This window comes from Hippoglossus hippoglossus, chromosome 17, assembly GCF_009819705.1.
Source record: "Hippoglossus hippoglossus isolate fHipHip1 chromosome 17, fHipHip1.pri, whole genome shotgun sequence".
NCBI classification, from domain to species: Eukaryota; Metazoa; Chordata; class Actinopteri; order Pleuronectiformes; family Pleuronectidae; genus Hippoglossus; species Hippoglossus hippoglossus.
In genome coordinates this window covers 14,680,929-14,688,408 of record NC_047167.1, presented here as the reverse complement: position 1 = coordinate 14,688,408, position 7,480 = coordinate 14,680,929, and positions in this window count along the sequence as shown.

Sequence of the window (7,480 nt, the reverse complement as noted above, 5' to 3'; positions counted from 1 at the left end):
GGGGAACAAATGAGTATCTTTCTATTGTCACTCTATTAAATCTGTGGGTTTATAGACATATACCTTACTACTGACAGAAATCAATAATGTACAAAAAGATAGGAAGGAGGAAAGAAAGAAAGAAAGAAAGAAAGAAGAATGAAAAGACATAATTGGTGCAAGAAAGAAAGAAAAAAAGGGAGAAAGATAGAGATCCGGCAGTGTGATTCTGAGCTCAGTATTTTCGTATGGTTAGAGGTGGTGATGGCGGCAATGTTGTGTGAGCTGTTTGGGCTTGCCCTTGCCTCAGGCCTCCAGTGTTCCTCCCCCAGGCGGCGTGTGAGGGAAATGGTGTGTGGTGCGAGGGTAAACCTTGACCTGCCTGCCAGGAGGCTGCACACGGAATGAAATGAGCACAAACAAAGCAGGGGAGAGAGGAGGAGGTGGAGGAGGTGGAGGTGGTGGAGGAGGAGGAGGAGGAGGAGGGGTGTCAGGCAGCAGTGGAGGAGGTATATGGCTTTACTTGTATCACCGTTTTTGTTCTCTGATCTGACTCTGAGCGGCAGGATAAACATCGTACATCCGTGGAGGGACACACACACACACACACACACACACACACACACACACACACACACACACACACACACACACACACACACATCTCACGCTCATTTGGGAGTGCTCAGGTGTTGTGGGTGGCATCCTGGTATGAGGGGAAGATGGAAAGTGAAATGTTGCATTTCCCTTCATGCTCTGCCAAGTTGCGTTTCGGGTAAAGATGGAAATCCCATTATGTCACATGCCGAAACTTGGCCCCGCAAACTCCGAAACTCATTTGCGAAATTGGGTTCAGATCTTAATGAGTTGCAAAGTGGTTCTGGTCGTATAAATCTGCATTTTGTTGAAACGCCGCGGAAAGTGCGGCTGTGCATCAGCCCTAATTTGGAGTTTTACTTACAACCAACTTGCAACCTGGCAACCTAAAGTTACAGTTGTGCTCTGTTCGTCTCATCGGATTGTGCTTAGAGCAGGTGTTTGAACATGTGACAATTCGCTCATCGTTATCCAGTGAGAATTAAAGACATTTAAAAGGTATAATCGCTGTAAACCAGCGTGTTGACAGAAGTGTATACGACATATCACCCTGCTTACCTGTGAAAAGCCCAGTGAAATCCATTACATACTTTAGAGACGACTCATGAATGGAATAATTAGCACAGCATGCTTTCCGCCCGGCTGGAAGTCTCTCTCGATAATGAACAAAGGAAAGGAAATTAGCTTTTGTCTCATAAAGTCACAACTTCAAAGATCCCTGCCATTGCATTAACACAGCCATAGCCTGCGGCGGCATGGAAGAGAATAAAATAAGCACTCTCACTCCAGACCCCATTCCTATCAAGGTCTTTCTCAGGACAAATACCGGGAGCTTGGCTCTTATAGACCACACACACTGGACTGGATCGGGGAGAAATAGCAGGAGAGAAAACGATCCCATAAATGTCCCTTTTCTGGATTATGATCCAACAGGAAGATTTACATTGGTAAATAAATTCTCCAGGTGTATCACTATTTCCACGTAATATCGCTCGGTTGCAGCTGGATGTACGCTTAATCACATCAGGTCAACGCTTTGGCCCGGGGGTTCCCAGCTGTGGCCTAGGCGACCTGCGACGGCCGTCTCGCCTAACTGCTGCTGCAGTCAGCTGCCCTCAGGAGCGTGAGTGGTACACTGATCTGGTGCTGGGTCATCCGTCCTGGCACTACCACATTACAGCATATTAAAAAAAAGACCAGAAGAGCCCTGTGTTTGCGGTTGAGCTGACACTGTTGATGGTGAGGTGTTCACAAATTGTACTAGAATGGCCGACAGTAAAGTGCATACCTCCACCAAGGCCCAACAGTCTCCTACAAATTAAATTCACTAGTTATGGAATTGTATTTGGATCTGCACCAAATGGCACAAACTCATGAATGTCAGTCCCATTAACATGCCAGATATTTTTCATTATGATCCATGAATTATTCTCTCAATGAGAATGTTGAATATGACATATATGTCAAAGAAAGTGATTTATTCCCTGGATTCGCCCCCTCATCCAGATCCACACCTAAGTTTTGTGGGTGAGCCGTACCGCAGCTTTCCACCAAGTTTCATGGTAAAACGTCTTTTAATTTATGTGAAATCTTGCTAACAAACAAACAAACATACCAACAAACAAAACGAAGAAGTGTCACGGTGAAAGCACAACATCCTTGGCTGAGGTAATAAGTGGAAAAGAAAGGTAGTATAATAGCAGCCGCATATAAAATAGGGGGAAGCTGTAACTCTCACTGACTGTAGGTGGTGCAAGTGTTGAAACTGTATATATTTATTTGCCTGTAGGTGGCGACATCTCTAATACAAGCTGGTAGGTGTAAAAGTCATTTTGTGTAATCCTGTAAACAAACAAACAAGAAATAACGCAGACGAAACCATTACCCCATGAATGTGAACAGGTTTTCCAGACCCTGTGCAGTAACAATCATATAATTTTAAAGTGACAACATGTTGTGGACAAACTGTATTAAATATGTACCTATGTTCGGTCACTTTGACCTCCACATCCTCGGCAACATTTTGTCTTCGTCACCATCATTGTCTCGAAGCTCGAAGCAGCAGCACTGAGGGCGAGGCGAGTATTGTCCAAGGCACCACTCTGTATCGCCTATCTGCTCCTTTATCTGCCAGGATCAGTTGTTAGTGCTGGCAGTTTTCCTCTTCTGTCCTCTGGAGAGAGGTGGCTCTCAGCTGGAGAGAGGCGCCAGAGGCTGTGCACTGTCTCCATTGTGTGGAGAGACACACGGAGGACTTGAGAGACTCTGTGCAGGTGCAGGGAGGAAGAGTGAGAGGGAACACACCTGAGGGGGTTGAGGGTTTTTTTTTCCCTCTCTCACAAACGTCGGGCTTGTTTCTTTCTTTTTTTGAGGGGGCCTTTTTAGTGCAGGGACATTTGTTGGGCGGAGGACAGATTTACTGGAGGTACACTATACTGGAGGGAGGGAAAGGGCCCTTAGTTCGAATGCTTCCTCCAACTGCCAGAGACATTTTGTAACAGACGCGGCGTGCCAGAATAAACACAATTTCCAGCATAGTTGACGAAATGCAGGACAATGCCGCTAAACTACCAATAGAAACTTATGAATTCAATGACTCAGTGCAGCGGTGGGTTTGAATGTGCAGTGCTGCAGGATGAGCCATGAGACCGGCACATGTGTGAAGTCATGTTTCTCAGTTGAATCACAGGGCGGGTCCACCCACATTGGACAGGACACAACAAGCTGCGGCTGATAACCTCACCTCACACGGGGAGATCTCCTGTGAAAGTGATCCCTGTGCTAACTGTTTGTTTAAAAGCTGACAGGCTACAAGAGTCTCTGTGACAGCATCTATTCATCTCAGGGTGTCAGATGGAGAGAGAGAGCGGGAACGAGGCACGGCTGAAAACACAGGGAGAGGAGGCGGACGGAGAGAGCTGGGGAGAGAAAGAGCCCAGGAAAAGAGTTCATGGCAGAATTGCGCCCTGTTAACAAAAGGCTTGGTTTACCTTCAGCTTTGAAACATCTTCACATCATCCAAGTAGCAATTTCAGAAATTCATCCGGCGAGTGACTGAATGAGTGCTGATGTTTTCATCACTTTGGTTTTAATTATATGTCTCATTCAGCACAGTCTTCCTTCTACTCGGCTAATTTAGATTGAGATCCTTCCAGGCTTTCCCCTATCTTTCATTTCCCTCCCCTCCTTCTCTCCTCTCTGCATCCCATCAGCCCCTTTGTAGAAAAAAAGAGGAAGGGAAAAAAACCTTCATGTCTGTGACTTTCTTGCCCTCCAGCGTATGAAGCCCTCTTTTATTTTGATCATCGCAGCACAATGGATTCATGCCATTCTGGCAACTTTATTCAGTATCAGCCCAAATTTACATACTGCTTAACAAGTTTGTGCGTGACTGTTGATGCCTCTGATCAAAGTGCTTTTGGAAATCTTTCTCATCTGATTTTTTCCCCATCCTTCATTTCAAATGCATGCTGCAGACAGGCATCTCTAACTCAGGGGCAAAGAAAGGTAACCTTAGTGCTGCACAAGCCCAAATGTCATCCAACAAGGAGGGCTCATGTCCCGGGGATAAAGATAATGTAATCTAAGCAGTATACAGTGTGTGACTGTGTGTGTCTTTGAGTGTGTGTATCTGTGCTCGCCTCAGTGTTTGTTGGAGGCTTGGTTTTGGGGGCGGAGGGAGACAGGGGATGACAAAAGTCAAAGCAGTCATGTGTCATTTTCGGTGCTGAAGGGCTGGGACCTGCCTCCAGGGCTGTCCTCTCTGTCAGACGCACTCAGATATCCATGCTGAACTCTAACGCTGTCTCTTTTTTCTTTTGCTCTCTCCATCTTTTCTCTCGGTCTTTGTCTAATGCACACGCATATGTGCAGCTGCTGCAACGAGCGCCACAATCAATGCTTTAAGAGGCATACAGCAAGGTGGATAAAGAACAATATAAGATTTAAAAACATACACATCTGCTTTAGACGTACAACGCGTAGTGAGTCATTTCATATTTCTAAATAATGGCATCTTGACCACGTCCGCCACAGGAGAAAGACTGGAAGGAACATGATTTTTTTGCTCTTCAAGCAGTGATGCATGCATCCCATAATGCTGTGAGAGTGCATTGAGGACAAGTGGGGAGATATTTTTGACAAAGATCAACATTCCCATGGGGGTAGACGAGGAAACTACATGGAAAATGAACTGTAACAACCCATTGCAGGGGCACAGTAGCCTCCATTTACAAAAACTACAGCACGTGCGTAAATATACGTGGCTAGCAGAGCAAACAACAGAATTGAAAACATTAAATAAATGAGAAAGAAAAATGGATTCAAAAATACAATGAAAAGAGGGTGTGGGTGGAAAGAGAGGAATCGTGGGAATGCAAGATTGCACCTCCCTCAGGCAATCGAATTATCCTATGGGCCGATGGTTCCTCCTTATGCGTCGGCTGACATTTTCCTGTAACCCCATCCCAAGTAATGCTATGTGATGTGTGTGACTGGCTTCTGCCACGGCCCTGCGAGGCCACGGCACCCCGGGGCCATTTGCTCTTGCCCCGCAGCATCCTGGGAATTGTTTATTTTAGCTCTGTTTGCTCCTTTTCGCCTCTCCCCCTCATCTTGCTCTCGCCTTCCTCGTCTCTCCTGTTCTCCCCGTTCCTCCTTCCCTCTATCTGGCCCAGTGGTGTCTACTTTCAATTAGAGGAGGACGCACTTGTATTCTTTTGTGAGACAAACCCCCCCTGACAGGTGACTCTCGAGGGGTAACTCTAAACCATGCCTTTAGTCTCTCCATACAAACTGTTAGTATTCCAGAGGAGACAAAGGTAAACGGCAACCAAAAGCTGATGGCGGTATCTGTTACTCAGCTGTGTACGACGCTCTGTGCAATGGCGATAAGAGCAGAGGCTGGGTTCAAGAAGAAAACAGTTGAAAATCAAGATTTGCTGCGAGTTGTGTGGAAGAGCGAGGGAGAGAGGGAAGAGATTTAAGGACAGAGAAGATGAGATGTGTGATATGAGATAATAGAATGATATTCTAAATGTATCCCTGGAGCTAGAAGTAAAAGGAGAACATTAAAAGGGAACATATTTTTGATCGCTTATGGATATGTAAGCCTGCACACCAATATGCTGAAAACTTTACCCCACACTGCAGAGCCCTGAAGGACACTTGGTGCAGGCGGGCTGATCTACTATACACAAATAGTGTGTGTGTGTAACTGTCAACATGTGACAAGCAGAAAAGGGACAGTGTTGAGAACATAGCCTTTTATGACCCAACACACTCTGACAGCTTGGCCATCGCTCCAGGACACGAGCAATGTTGCTTTTTCATCTGACAATTTTAAGCAAAAACAACTCCCCCTTCGTGGATTCAGTTGTTCGGAGCCTTTGTGGCCGCGCGTTACAAGTACAGAGACTAAAACATGTCAGCAGCCCGTAGATTGTGCTCACTGTTAGGCTGGAGGAGTCTTGCTGCCAATCTGTAGGACAAAAAGTGAGATGAAAGTGTAAGAGATATGATGGAGAGAGGCTGCTTTTATGCAACACTGCACTCTGCTGGCGAAGACGGCAACAGCACCGTGAGTAATGAGACAGTCTTGACTGAGGACTAATGTAACCTTAGTTCCCCAAGGATACAACTGTCTGTGAGCTTCTACCCTTGAAGCAGTTGCCTTATTTGTACCTAAGGACATTCTGCTCTGAAAAAATGTAAAGATCCCAGGAGGGGCGTGCTTTGAAATATGGCCACAGGGTGGCACATCAGAATGACAAAAATGTAGATTCTCAAAGTGAAACCTGCCTGTGACTTGGAAAATCAGCTCGAGATGAAAGTGAGGGATATCATTAGAGAAGGGTCACACCGTTAGATGTTGGATACATGCAACAACTTCAATCAGATGCGAGGATGAGGGATGTATTTGTTCTATATTAACACAAGAACTCACTTTGCCTTGACAGAGCAAGAGAAAGAGAGATGCAGACACTGTTTTAAAAAATCTGCTGTGTGTTCACATTAATACAGTCTTTGCTATGCGTATGTGCAATTGGCCTGCAAGATGCGTGTGTGTGCATACAAACAATGCACTCAGTCGACAGCCCGCAGCAGTGTGCATTCTTGCTTGGAGAGTACATGTCCTCGGGCCTCGTTCCTCCGTTGATGACCTCTGGTGAAGCCATTATTTTGTGCATTAATGATGAGCAGCAGCCAGTGATGAGAGAGATGGACTTTGTCCTGAGGCACAGAAGCGCTGATTATGGGCAACAACAATGCCAAAAAAAAAAGGAGAGGAAATAAATAAATAAAAGAAAGAAAGAAAAAGAAAACTCTTCCCACAAGCAGTTCAAATGCCTGGGAGTCTTAGCGGCAACGCAGAATAAGCTGCTCTTGCTCCGTATTGACAAGATGGATCAGATAACCTCGGTAGCTGCAGGATTACTTAGACCAAACTTTAAGAAAGGTTACCTTTAGATGTTTTGTCATCCAGGGGGTTTAACACCTCTGCACAAACGAAGGGACAGTGACAACATTTTCATCTCGTCAGATTCTGATCTGAAATACGTGGGTGGCAATTAGTTCATGGTTGAATGGGCTGATGGTGAGTCATGCAAACCGCACTTTTTTCTTTGTGCTCCCCTCCTAGGATTCCATGACGTCATGTATGGGAAATAATATTAAGAGGCTTAATTGATCCTCTGACATCAGCCCAAACACCAACATATAAGACTCACAAACAAGACAAATTGCAGACAAAGTGCAATTGCTCTAGTCAAGGCAGCCAGGGCACCCACTCAGGAAATCCTGGCTTGGGGAGATGACTCTAAATGAAGGACTTTACCATTCACCATTATGTCTTTGGTGAGAGTCAGAGGGAACCCTGGGGCTCTTCAGCACAGCACGGCACAAC